This window comes from Giraffa tippelskirchi, chromosome 1 (genome assembly GCF_054371585.1).
Source record: "Giraffa tippelskirchi isolate mGirTip1 chromosome 1, T2T-mGirTip1v1.2.pri, whole genome shotgun sequence".
NCBI classification, from domain to species: domain Eukaryota; kingdom Metazoa; phylum Chordata; class Mammalia; order Artiodactyla; family Giraffidae; genus Giraffa; species Giraffa tippelskirchi.
The window spans coordinates 95851723-95865751 of record NC_137275.1 but is presented as its reverse complement, the minus strand read 5'-3'; the positions used below and the strand labels follow the sequence as shown (position 1 = coordinate 95865751).

At 37.2% G+C, this 14029-nt stretch overlaps 1 long non-coding RNA gene across 1 annotated transcript in view; it reads left to right on the top strand.

Moving 5' to 3' along the window:
* LOC145504124 (uncharacterized) overlaps positions 1-14029 on the top strand; it is a 382163-nt gene that overhangs the window by 321686 nt on the left and 46448 nt on the right. Inside the window, exon 4 of the long non-coding RNA XR_014052126.1 lies at positions 4417-4541. This is a non-coding gene — a long non-coding RNA (uncharacterized LOC145504124). The remainder of the gene's footprint in view (positions 1-4416; positions 4542-14029) is intronic.

Sequence of the window (14029 nt, the reverse complement as noted above, 5' to 3'; positions counted from 1 at the left end):
GATGGGCTAGTTGAAAAATTAAATGAAGGGAAATTCAAGATTAATTGTCCAAGAGTTTTGAGAGTTTATAGGGATGGCAACCCACTCCAATATTCTTGCCTGGAAAATTCCACTGACAGAGGAGTCTGATGGTCTGATGGGCTACAGTTCATGGGGTCATAAAAAAAAGTCAGACATGACTTACCGACTAAACAGCAACAACAACAGTAAAATAACACAAAGATTTTATAGCCCACTGTTTTTAGTGGTTCTTGGATTGTTTATTCTCTATGGAAATATTGTTGCTTCCATATTTTAAAAAAATAATGGAAAAAATCCAAACATTATTCATGGAGAATGACTTCTCTCTTCATGAAGGGAGAATGGAACTTATCTTAATGTGAGAAGAAGGCTCAAACCATCTTGCATTTTGTTTTTTATGAAAGCTAACAGTATAAGGCATCATTATATTGTCCTCCTCTTACTCCTCCTGTATTCATGCATGCAAAAAGAACTCAACATTTAAGGCACAATAAGGAACTGTAGGTGATCTGACTAGGGTATACTTACTCCTTAACAGGCTGCCTGTTGCTAAAAATGAGTTAAGTTTGTTTGAGTGTGTTTCAGAACCTGAAGAAATGGGATGTAACATGGCCTGGGAACTTGTCATAGACTTGAGGGGTATAGAGCCCCCTATTCTTTTTTTTAACTTTTTATTTTATATTGGAGTATAGTTGATTAACAATGTTGTGATGGTTTCAGGTATACAGCAAAGTGATTCAGTTATGCATATACATGTATCTAATCTTTTTCAAATTCTTTTCCCATTTAAGTTGTTACATAATATTGAGCAGTTTCCCATGCTATACATCCTTGTTGGTCATCTATTTTAAATATTGGAGTGTGTGCATGTCAATTCCAAATTCCTTAACTATCCCTCCCTTTGCCCTTCCCCGCTGGTAACCATGTTTGCTCTCTAAGTCTGTGAGTCTGTTTCTGTTTTGTAAATAAGTTCATTTGTATCATTTTATTGTGTGATTCTTCTTTTAAGTATCATACAGTATTGATATCATACAATACTTGTCTTTCTCTTTCTGATTGACTTCACCATTCTTTATTGCACTATATCAACTGCCTTGATGCTTTATTCCCTTGTCCTGAGCAAACTTGTTACCCATTTCCTGAGATGTATTTTTCTTATCACATTGCATTGGATCATTTTTCATTATCAAATAGTTTATTTGAGACTTCATCAAAGTTACAAGTTGCTTATTTTATCCATGTTAAGTTGAATGGAATGTTCATAATGTGTATAGCTAGAATCACAACAGGCATTTTTTTGCTGAAACTGTAAATTACTTTTGCATTTGAGCAATGCAATGTAAATATTTCATAGTAAGTGTGGGTGCATGTTAATTTTTGGAATTCATTATGATAGCTACCAGTAATTTCAAGTCTTAACTATTTTAAATACTACCTACAGCAACTCTTTCATATTGCATAAAAGGGAGTACTGTATGAATTTTGGAAATTGGAATTCAATCCACTGTAGTTCCACTGAAAGCTTCCCTGTCCCTCTTCCCCATTAAGGTGAATTAGTTTGCAAACTAGTTTGTTTAATTACATCAATAGTCAATATCAATTTTCCAATAAGATAGCAAACAAATGTAAATGAAGAATCTCCTTTATGTCTGTTTATTAGCAAGATTTTGAGAGAGCTATTGAAGTTTGTTAGGAAAGGCATTAAAGAATTTAACCTGTAATTTAAGATATCTCTGTTTCAGCAAGATCATGTGCATGCATATTGTCGGCATAATGACTTGGAGTATTACTTTTATTTGCCTTCTTGCTAGCTAGTGATGCCATAAAGAATGCTATCTAGTTCTCAATATTACCTGATTTATACTTTACTATGCCCAAGTCTCCCATAGCATTTTTCTAATAAGCCAGATGATAATAAGAAAGCTGACTCAGGAACCAATCCCGGGTTCTGGACTAGAGAATGTCCTAATCACTTGACTTTTACAAGAAGATCTGCAGTAGAAATATATTGATATGGTACCAGGTTTTAGTGGAGGAGAAAAGTTAGTAAAATTCTTTATGGTTTTCATGCTGTGCAGTAATAATTTGGTGTAAAACTGAGCCAAGTAAAGCAGTTCTTCATGCAGACTTGAGTTTTGAGGGTGTTTTAAAAAGACCTGGGACACAGTTGTGAGTACATCACTTTCATAAAATTTACTTGTCCAGGACCACTTAGGAATGCAAAGTGTGTTATTTTGAGGGGAATTTGATGAAAATAGTTACTTTAACATTACTGTGGAAAACTATGTATGTAAATACTACAAATAATAATTCTATTTATTAAAGCACCATATTTCCTTGCTTCTTTAAAATGTCAGTTTCACAGAGAATTACATTTTTTCACAGATTCCTTAAAAGTTTTAAATTAAGCTTTTGAATTTTGTCCTCAGAGCAGTCTCAGGACTTGTTGGTATTTTTATGTTTAATAGTGGCAAACTAGATGAGAGGCAATGGAATTACAATTTGCCATCACTGCCAAAGCTTGACATCCCTTGATTTGTTTTGTGTAAAGTATATCATAATTTACCAAATATTTCTATTAAAATACTGAGTCCATATTGTTGTTCATCCAAAGTTCATTCAAGAAACAAGTTGATTGGTAGTTGATTTGACCATAGAGTCAAATTTCCAAACAGAGGAACTGATTTCTACTAGAAAGGCAGCCTTTTGAGACTTGACAAAGAATTGGGTCTCCGAGACACTGTGCTCTTTCAGTTTGTTGAGCACAGCAGTATCTAGCTGGAACAAAATCTCACCACAACACGTACATGCTTGGTGTGGTAATCCCTGCAGTGATCTGAGAAGTTTCTGCTTACGGTGGTTGCTTGCCATGTTCTGCATTGCAGCAGTCTTACGCAATGCGTTGTATTTTATTTCAGAAGACTTGTTGCTCATGAACTATTTAATAGCTACTTTGGCACCTACTACAATAATAATGTTATTCACTTATATTTGTGTAGTATTTTAGAATGATCGTCCTCCAGGTGTGGTGCCTGGTCCAGTGGCAGCATCACAAGGAACCTTGTTAGAAATGCAAATTCTCAGGCCCCACCTAAGACCTACTGAAACTCTGGGGATGGGAATCTAGTCATCTCTGTTAACCAGCCCCCGGGTGACACTGATGCATACTAAAGTTTGACAACTACTGGCTTACAAAGTGTTTTCACTCTGGTATTAGACAGTAGGGCACTGCTTTCGTTTTACAGGAGGATCTAAGGCTTAGGGAAGTTGATTGATGTCCTCAATTTCAAATCTAAGTGATAGAATTTGTGCTTGAATCATATTATTTTTGCTCCAAGCCTTACCATTCTTTCTCTCCTATGCCCAGCTCCCACTTGTCAAAGTGACTCAAATTATGAGAACTGGGGTTCGGTGAACAGACCTGGGCTCTTGCCACAAGACTTTGTGACGATGAATGTTATCTGGATTTTAGAAGTAACTAGCTTAAGGAGCAAGACTATTTTACTTCTCTTTAGTGGTCAGGCACGAAATGTGAATTTAGCATAGCTGTGATTCCTGTCAAGTCTAGGGAATCAAGTCACGGTCCTGGAGACACCAGACCGGAGAGGCTAGTTCTCTAGGGAACTGCCCACCACACTGGTCATGTTATTTATTATCACCTCCAGGATTTTCTCATTGCAGTGATGATAGGGTGTAAGAGGCATTTATGGCTCCATACTTAAACTGTGATAGAACACAGTGCAGAGTACTTAAAACAAGGAGATTTAAACTATAATATGCAATATTTATTTGGAAAAACTGATCATCATTTGCTTTCTGTGCTGATGTCACTTCAAAAAAATCCTGAGAAATTCTAATTATAGATGAATTTCCCCAATTATTCTTTCCCTTCCGTTTCTTTTAAGGAAAGAAAATTTTAAACACTAAGGAGAAAGGTAATCAAGTTCCTCTCCTTATAGAAACATCAGCATAAAAAGTGCTTCAGAAAAATCTGCCTATGCTCACACACTATTCCCTCACTATTTTGCCTCCATAATATATATCTTGAAATGTGAAATACCTGAGTTTCTGAAAAATATATTTTTGGAATGGAAGCAGGGGACCAATTTTACTAAATTTTAAGTTACAAACTATCTGGTTAGTATTTTAACCAGATAAAATTTTCTTCCATCTCCTGTATTGTATCTGCAAGCTGAATTTCAGAAAAAAAAATCTGTAAAAGAAAATTTTCTTATTTATTCATTCTTTCTAGTGTTATATTCAAGTAATAAAAATAACAATTATGATATAATGTACTATAGTGCTTTTACATTTTTAAATAAATTCCATCTACATATTTTTGTTTACTTCTCAGAATAAAAATGTGCTTTAAGTTTTATTATGTCTTATTTATAGGTGAAGATACTGGAGTTTAGGGGGAGTGAGGTGAATTTTCAAAACTTACTAGCAAGTCAGGCCCTTTGACTTGAAATAATATTTACTTTCTACCAGACTGAGCCTGCCACAAAGGACAAAATGAGGTATGCTTATAGCTCTAACTAATGGAAAAATTTTACTGGTAAATATAGAGCAAAGTCCCTCTCATCTATGATAAAAATTTTATTTAAAAATTATAAAGTAATCTCAGTTTAAAAGACAATGGTATTTTATTCCATTTTGTTCTTGAAGTAGAGTAACTATTTTGTGGATAACCTTGAAAATATTTGCAATCCTTGTCATTTGAAAACTGTGGTCATTTACTCAAAGTAAATTGTTTCTCATGTGAGTTCATATTTTAAAAATATCACAATGGAATAAATTACCCTCAAAATTTATTTCTTTCCTAATATTAGTTTCCTTTCATCTTCTTTTCGTTCTTCCCGTGTTCCTACCTTCCTTCTACATCCCATGATTTAGCATTTTGACTTTCAGGGACAACTGTAAAAATTTGGAAACTCTGAAATTTGTTCCATTTGTAATATTTTTGGAATTCTGGTTTGATTTTCTCACATAACTGGCGAAGTGGAAGCAATACCACTGTTTGAACAGACAGATTTCCTGGTGTCCAAGACTGATATCCTCACTCTGTATTGGTAGACTCTTGTATTACTGAGTTTTAATAAAACTCATAAAAATCTAAGAATTAATCAAAGGGGTATCTGGCTTATGCATAAACATTTGAAAAACCATATGAAATGACTTTTGCATTTTACTGAGGGCAGCGAATCCTTGATCTGTTGCCAGGGACAATTATGGAACCAGTTTTAAAACTTAACTTCAGGGGGAAAATATGTGTTCATTAAATTAAGCTATTATTTAGGCAACCTTTGGCTTTGGGTGTTGCTGCTCCTGGCACAAACAACTTCGGAGAAAGGGTTAGCAGTATTGAAACTGGCAAGTGGGATATTGCCAAGTATCCATTTAGTCTGATGTCTTGCGTCTATCGGAAATCTCCTTTGAATGCTGCTGAAAGACCTAGATCAAATCCCTTATGAGTATACAGTAGAAGTGACAAATAGATTTAAGGGACTAGATCTGATAGACAGAGTGCCTGATGAACTATGGACAGAGGTTTGTGACATTGTACAGGAGACAGGGATCAAGACCATCCCCATGGAAAAGAAATGCAAAAAAGCAAAATGGCTGTCTGAGGAGGCCTTACAGATAGCTGGGAAGAGAAGAGAAGAGAAAAGCAAAGGAGAAAAGGAAAGATATTCCCATCTGAATGCAGAGTTCCAAAGAATAGCAAGGAGAGATAAGAAAGCCTTCCTCAGTGATCAGTGCAAAGAAATAGAGGAAAACAACAGAATGGGAAAGACTAGAGAGCTCTTCAAGAAAATTAGAGACACCAAAGGAACATTTCATGCAAAGATAGGCTTGATAAAGGACAGAAATGGTATGGACCTAACAGAAGCAGAAGATATTAAGAAGAGGTGGCAAGAATACACAGAAGACCTGTACAAAAAAGATCTTCATGACCCAGATAATCACGATGGTGTGATCACTCACCTAGAGCCAGACATCCTGGAATGTGAAGTCAAGTGGGCCTTAGAAAGCATCACTAAAAACAAAGCTAGTGGAGGTGATGGAATTCCAGTGGAGCTATTTCAAATCCTCAAAGATGATGCTGTGAAAGTGCTGTACTCGATATGCCAGCAAATTTGGAAAGCTCAGCAGTGGCCACAGGACTGGAAAAGGTCAGTTTTCATTCCAATCCCAAAGAAAGGCAATGCCAAAGAATGCTCAAACTACCGCACAATTGCACTCATCTCACATGCTAGTAAAGTAATGCTCAAAATTCTCCAAGCCAGGCTTCAGCAATATGTGAACCATTAACTTCCAGATGTTCAAGCTGGTTTTAGAAAAGGCAGAGGAACTGGAGATCAAATTGCCAACATCCGCTGGATCATTGAAAAAGCAAGAGAGTTCCAGAAAAACATCTATTTCTGCTTTATTGACTATGCCAAAGCCTTTGACTGTGTGGATCACAATAAACTGTGGGCAATTCTTCAAGAGATGGGAACATCAGACCATCTGACCTGCCTCTTGAGAAACCTGTATGCAGGTCAGGAAGCAACAGTTAGAACTGGACATGGAACAACAGACTGGTTCCATATAGGAAAAGGAGTACGTCAAGGCTGTATATTGTCACTCTGCTTATTTAACTTATATGCAGAGTACATCATGAGAAACGCTGGGCTGGAAGAAACACAAGCTGGAATCAAGATTGCCGGGAGAAATATCAATAACCTCAGATATGCAGATGACACCACTCTTATGGTAGAAATTGAAGAAGAACTAAAGAGCCTCTTGATGAAAGTGAAAGAGGAGAGTGAAAAAGTTGGCTTAAAGCTCAGTGTTCAGAAAACTAAGATCATGGCATCGGGTCCCATCACATCATGGGAAATAGATGGGGAAACAGTGGAAACAGTGTCAGACTTTATTTTTTGGGCTCCAGAATCACTGCTGATGGTGATTGCAGCCATGAAATTAAAAGACGCTTACTCCTTGGAAGGAAGGTTATGGCCAACCTAGATGGACATAGGTTTGGGTAGACTCTGGGAGTTGGTGATGGACAGAGAGGCCTGGCATGCTACAATTCATGGGGTCGCAAAGAGTCGGACACGACTGAGTGACTGAACTGAACTGAAAGACTCTTTCCATACACCCCCCACCCCCACTGACAAATAACAACTTTTAGCACTATATCTTACATGGAATATCTCTTAAGGCATTTAAACATGCATAATTATCCCATGTTGGCCTGATTCTTTCAAAACTAAGACACTTAAAAGAGTTTTGTTGGGGCGGTCCTAAGAAGGCAGAGGTATAGGACAGGGGGACCACTTTCTCCCCCACAAATTCATCAAAAGATCATTTGAATGCTGAGCAACTTCCACAAAACAACTTCTGAGTGCTGGCGGAGGACACCAGGCACCCAGAAAGGCAGCCCATTCTCTTTGAAAGGAGGTCATCTCTATCTCCTCCCTCCCCCTTCTCTTCTCTACTTAACTCTGTGAATCTCTTTGGGTGTTCTGGGCTGTGGAGAACACTCAGGAAACAGACTACTGGCTAGATTTATCTCTCTCCTTTTGACCCCCTCTCTTCTCCTCCTGGTCACCTCTGTCTTCTTCCTCCCTCTTCTCTTCTGTATATAACTCTGTGAACCTCTCTGAGTGTTCAAGACTGTGGAGAGCATGTAGGGAATTGATTACCAGCTAGATTGCTTTCTCCCCTTTTAATTCCCTCTCTTCTCCTCCTGGCTACCTCTATCTCACTCCTCTCTCTTCTCTTCTCCATGTAACTCTCTGAAGCTCTCTGGGTGTCCCTCACTGTGGAGAAGCTTTTCACCATTAACCTAGATGTTTTGTCATCAGTCCTGTATGGATGGAGAAGTCTTGAGACTACTGAAAGAATAAGACTGAAAGCCAGAGACAGGAGGCTTAAATCCAAAACTTGAGAACACCAGAAAACTCCTGACTCCAAGGAACATTAATCAACAAGAGCTCATCCAAAAGCCTCCATACCTACACTGAAACCAAGCTCTACTCAAGAACCAACAAGTTTCAGAGCAAGACATACCTCGCTCTTCTCCAGCAATGCAGGAACATAGCCTTGAGCATTAAAATACAAGTGGCCCAAAGTCACGCCCAACCCATAGATGCCTCAAAACTCACTACTGGACACTTCATTGCACTCCAGAGAGAAGAGATTCAGCTCCACCCACCAGAACACCAACACAAGCTTCCCTAACCAGGAAATCGTGACAAGCCACTCGTCCAACCCCACCTATAGGGAGGAACCTCCCCAATAAAGAGGAACCACAGACTTCCAGCATACAGAAAGGAGACCCCAAACACAGCAATCTAAACAAACAAAACACAACAATCTAAACAAAATGAAAAGGTAGAGAAATATTCAGCAGGTAAAGGAAGATGATAAATGCCCACCAAACCAAACAAAAGAGTAGGAGATGGGGAGTCTACCTGAAAAAGAATTCAGAATAATGGTAGTAAAGATGATCTAAAATCTTGAAAACAAAATGGAATTACAGATGAATAGACTGGAGACAAGGATTGAGAAGATGCAAGAAATGCTTAACAAGGACCTAGAAGAAATAAAAAAGAGTCAAACAATAATGAATAATGCAATAACTGAGATCAAAAGCACTCTGAGGGAACCAACAGTAGAATAACTGAGGCAGAAGACAGGATAAGTGAGGTGGAAGATAGAATGGTGGAAATAAATGAAGCAGAGAGGAAAAAAGAAAAAAGAATTGAAAGAAATGAGGACAACCTCAGAGACTTCTGGGACAATGTTAAACACCCCAACATTCGAGTCCCAGAAGTCCCAGAAGAAGACAAAAAGAAAGGCTGTGAGAAAATACTTGAGGAGATAATAGTTGAAAACTTTGCTAAAATGGGGAAGGAAATAGCCACCCAAGTCCAAGAAACCCAGAGGATCCCAAACAGGATAAACCCAAGGCAAAACACCCCAAGACACATATTAATCAAACTAACAAAGATCAAACACAAAGAGCAAATATTAAAAGCAGCAAGGGAAAAGCAACAAATAACACACAAGGGGATTCCCATAAGGATAACAGCTGATCTTTCAACAGAAACTCTTCAGGCCTGAAAGGAATGGCAGGACATACTTAAAGTGATGAAAGAGCAAAACCTACAACCACGATTACTATACCCAGCAAGGATCTCATTCAAACATGAAGGAGAAATGAAAAGCTTTACAGACAAGCAAAAGCTGAGAGAATTCAACACCACTAAACCAGCTCTTCAACAAATGCTAAAGGATCTTCTCTAGACAGGAAACACAGAAAAGGTTTATAAACTTGAACCCAAAACAGCAAAGTAAATGGCATTGGGATCATACTTATCAATAATTATCTTAAATGGAAATGTATTGAATGCCCCCAACCAAAAGACAAAGACTGGCTGAATGGATACAAAAATAAGACCCCTATATATGCTGTCTACAAGAGACCTACCTCAAAACAAGGGACATATACAGATGGAAAGTGAAGAGCTGGAAAAAGATATTTCATGCAAATGGAGACCAAAAGAAAGTAGGAGTAGCAATACTCATATCAGATACAATAGACTTTGAAATAAAGGCCATGAAAAGAGACAAAGAAGGACAATACATAATGATCAAAGGATCAATCCAAGAAGAAGATATAACAATTATAAATGTATATGCACCCAACATAAGAGCACTGCAATATGTAAGGCAAATGCTGACAAGTATGAAAGGGGAAATTAACAGTAAAACAATAATAATAGGAGACTTTAATACCCCACTCACACCTATGGATAGATCAACCAAACAGAAAACTAGCAAGGAAACACAAACTTTAAATGATGAATGGACCTGTTAGACCTAATTGATAGCTATAGGACATTTCACCCAAAAACAATGAATTTCACCTTTTTCTCAAGTGCACAAGGAACATTCTCCAGGATAGACCACCTCCTGGGCCATAAATCTAGCCTTGGTAAGTTAAAAAAAACTGAAATCATTTCAAGCATCTTTTCTGATCACAATGAAGTAAGATTAGATGTCAACTATAGGAAAAAAACTATTAAAATCACATATGGAGGCTAAACAACACACTTCTAAATAACCAACAAATCACAGAAGAAGTCACAAAAGAAATCAAAATATACATAGATGAATGAAAATGAAAACACAACAACCCAAAACCTATGGGATTCAGTAAAAGCAGTGCTAAGGGAAAGGTTCATAGCAAAACAAGCTTACCTCAAGAAACAAGAGAAAAATCAAAGAAATAACCTAACTTTACACCTAAATCAACTAGAAAAAGAAGAAATGAAGAACACCACGGTTAGTCGAAGGAAATAAATCATAAAAATTAGGGCAGAAATAAATGAAAAAGAAACAAAGAAGCAAAAATCAACACAACTAAAAGCTTGTTCTTTGAGAAGATACATAAAATAGACAAACCATTAGCCAGACTTATCAAGAAAAAAGGGGAGAAGAATCAAATCAACAAAATTAGAAATGAAAATGGAGAAATCACAACAGACAACACAGAAATACAAAGGATCATAAGGGACCACTATCAGCAATCATATGCCAATAAGATAGACAACTTGAAAGAAATGGAAAAATTCTTAGAAAAGTATAACCTTCCAAAACTGAACCAGGAAGAAATAGAAAATCTTAACAGACCCATCACAAGCATGGAAATCAAAACTGTAATCAGAATTCTTCCAGCAAACAAAAGCCCAGGTCCAGATGGCTTCACAGGTGTATTCTACCAAAAATTTAGAGAAGAGCTAACACCTATCCATCTCAAACTCTTCCAGAAAATTGCAGAGGAAGGTAAACTTCCAAACTCATTCTATGAGGCCACCATCACCCTAATGCCAAAACCAGACAAAGATGCCACAAAAAAATAAAACTACAGGCCAATATCACTGATGGATATAGATGCAAAAATCCTTAACAAAATTCTAGCAAACAAAATCCAACAACATATTAAAAAGATCACAATCAAACAACATATTAAAAAGATCATGCATCATGACCAAGTGGGCTTTATCCTAGGGATGCAAGGATTTTTCAATATTCGCAAATCAATCAATGTGATACACCACATTAACAAATTGAAAGGTAAAAACCATATGATTATCTCAATAGATGCAGAGAAAGCCTTTGACAAAATTCAACATCCATTTATGATAAAAACCCTCCAGAAAGCAGGCATAGAAGGAACATACCTCAACATAATAAAAGGCATATATGATAAACCCACAGCAAACATTGTCCTCAAGGGTGAAAAACTGAAAGCATTTCCCCTAAAGTCAGGAACAAGACAAGGGTGCTCACTCTCACCACTACTATTCAACATAGTTTTGGAAGTTTTAGCCACAGCAGTCAGAGAAGAAAAAGAAATAAAAAGAATCCAGATTGGAAAAGAAGAAGCAAAACTCTCACTCTTTGCAGATGACATGATCCTCTACATAGAAAACTCTAAAGACACCACCAGAAAATTACTACAGATAATCAATGAATATAGTAAAGTTGCAGGATATAAAATTAACACACAGAAATCCTTTGCATTCCTATACACTAACAGAAAACAGAAAGAGAAATTAAGGAAACAATTCCATTCACCATTGCAACGAAAAGAATAAAGTACTTAGGAATAAATCTATCTATAGAAACAAAAGACCTATATATAGAACACTATAAAACACTGATGAAAGAAATCAAAGATGACACAAATAGATGGAGAAATATACCATGTTCATGGATCAGAAGAATCAATATAGTGAAAATGAGTATACTATCCAAAGCAATCTATAGATTCAATGCAACCCCTATCAAGCTACCAATGGTATTTTTCAGAGAACTAGAACAAATAATTTCACAATTTGTATGGAAATACAAAAAACCTCAAATAGGGAAAGCAATCTCGAGAAAGAAGAATGGAACTGGAGGAATCAACCTGCCTGACTTCAGACTATACTACAAAGCTACAGTCATCAAGACAGTATGGTTCTGGCACAAAGATAGAAACATAGATCAATGGAACAAAATAGAAAGCCTAGAGATAAATCTGTGCATCTATGGACACCTTATCTTTGACAAAGGAGGCAAGAATATACAATGGAGAAAAGACAGTCTCTTTAACAAGTGGTGCTGGGAAAACAGGTCAACCACTTGTAAAAGAATGAAACTAGAACACTTTCTAACACCATACACAAAAATAAACTCAAAATGGATAAAGATCTAAACATAAGATCAGAAACTATAAAACTCCTAGATGAAAACATAGGCAAAACACTCTCTGACATAAACCACAGCAAGATCATCTATGACCCACCTCCCAGAGTAATGGAAATAAAAGCAAAAATAAACAAATGGGATCTAATTAAACTTAAAAACTTTTGCACAGTGAAGGAGACTATAAGCAAGGTAAAAAGACAGTCTTCAGAGTGGGAGAAAATAATAACAAACGAAGCAACTGACAAAGAATTAAGCTTAAAAATATACAAGCAGCTTGTGCAGCTCAATTCCAGAAAAATAAACGACCCAATCAAAAAATAGGCCAAAAAACTAAACAGACATTTCTCCAAAGAAGACATACAGATGGCTAATAAACACATGAAAAAATGCTCAACATCACTCATTATCAGAGAAATGCAAATCAAAACCACAATGAGGTACCATCTCTAGCCGGTCAGAATGGCTGCTATCTAAAAGTCTACAAACAATAAATGCTGGAGAGGGTGAGGAGAAAAGGGAACCCTCTTACACTGTTGGTGGGAATGCAAACTAGTACAGCCACTATGGAGAACAGTGTGGAGATTCCTCAAAAAACTGGAAATAGAACTGCCATATGACTCAGCAATCCCACTGCTGGGCATACACACCGAGGAAACCAGAATTGAAAGAGACACGTGTACCCCAATGTTCATCGCAGCACTGTTTACAATAGCCAGGACATGGAAGCAACCTAGATCTCCATCGGCAGATGAATAGATAAGAAAGCTGTGGTACATATACACAATGGAATATTACTCAGCTATTAAAAAGAATGCATTTGAATCAGTTCTAATGAGATAAATGAAACTGGAGCCTATTATACAGAGTGAAGTAAGTCAGAAAGAAAAACACCAATACAGTATATTAATACATATATATGGAATTTAGAAAGGTGGAAATGATTACCCTATATGCGAGACAGCAAAAGAGACACAGACGTAAAGAACAGACTTTTGGACTCTGTGGGAGAAGGCGAGGGTAGGATGATTTGAGAGAATAGCACTGAAACATGTATATTGCCATGTGAGAAAAGTCTCACCAGTCCAGGTTCGATGCCTGAGACGGATGCTCAGGGCCATTGCAGTGGAATGACCCTGAGAGATGGGGTGGGGAGGGAGGTGGGAGGGGGTTCAGGATGGGGGACACATGTACACCCATGGCTGATTCATGTCAATGTATGGCAAAAACCACGACAATATTGTAAATTAATTAGCCTCCAATTAAAATAAATTAATTAATTAAAAAAAAAAGAGTTGTGTTTGTGTTCAGGTCCTCAGTATCATCTAGCTCATTTGACTCCCAGCTGGTCAATAGGAATCAGAGAGAAGTGTGACATTTCAGTTGTCAAGAATATACAACTTGGCAACTTTACAGTAACTTGAATTTCTGAATGTGTGTGTATACCACATGAACTGTGAAATAGATGTGTTCTTTTCTCCTTATGGAAAAATAAACACAACTCATTAGTTTTCCTTTCTCATAGGGAGTTGTTGTGGTAGGTTATACTGCCCCCAAATGGCACAAGTGTTACTATTTGTCCCACATGCTCTTCCACAACTTTGTCACCTGCCGCCACCCCCCACCTCCCCCCCATCCCATCAAGAAATGAGGTCTATATCCCCTTCTTTTGAAACTAGACAAGTTTTGGTGAGACTCTCCATAAAGTGAAGTGGAGTAATATGACTTCTGCACACATGACTTCTCAGGTGAGGTCATA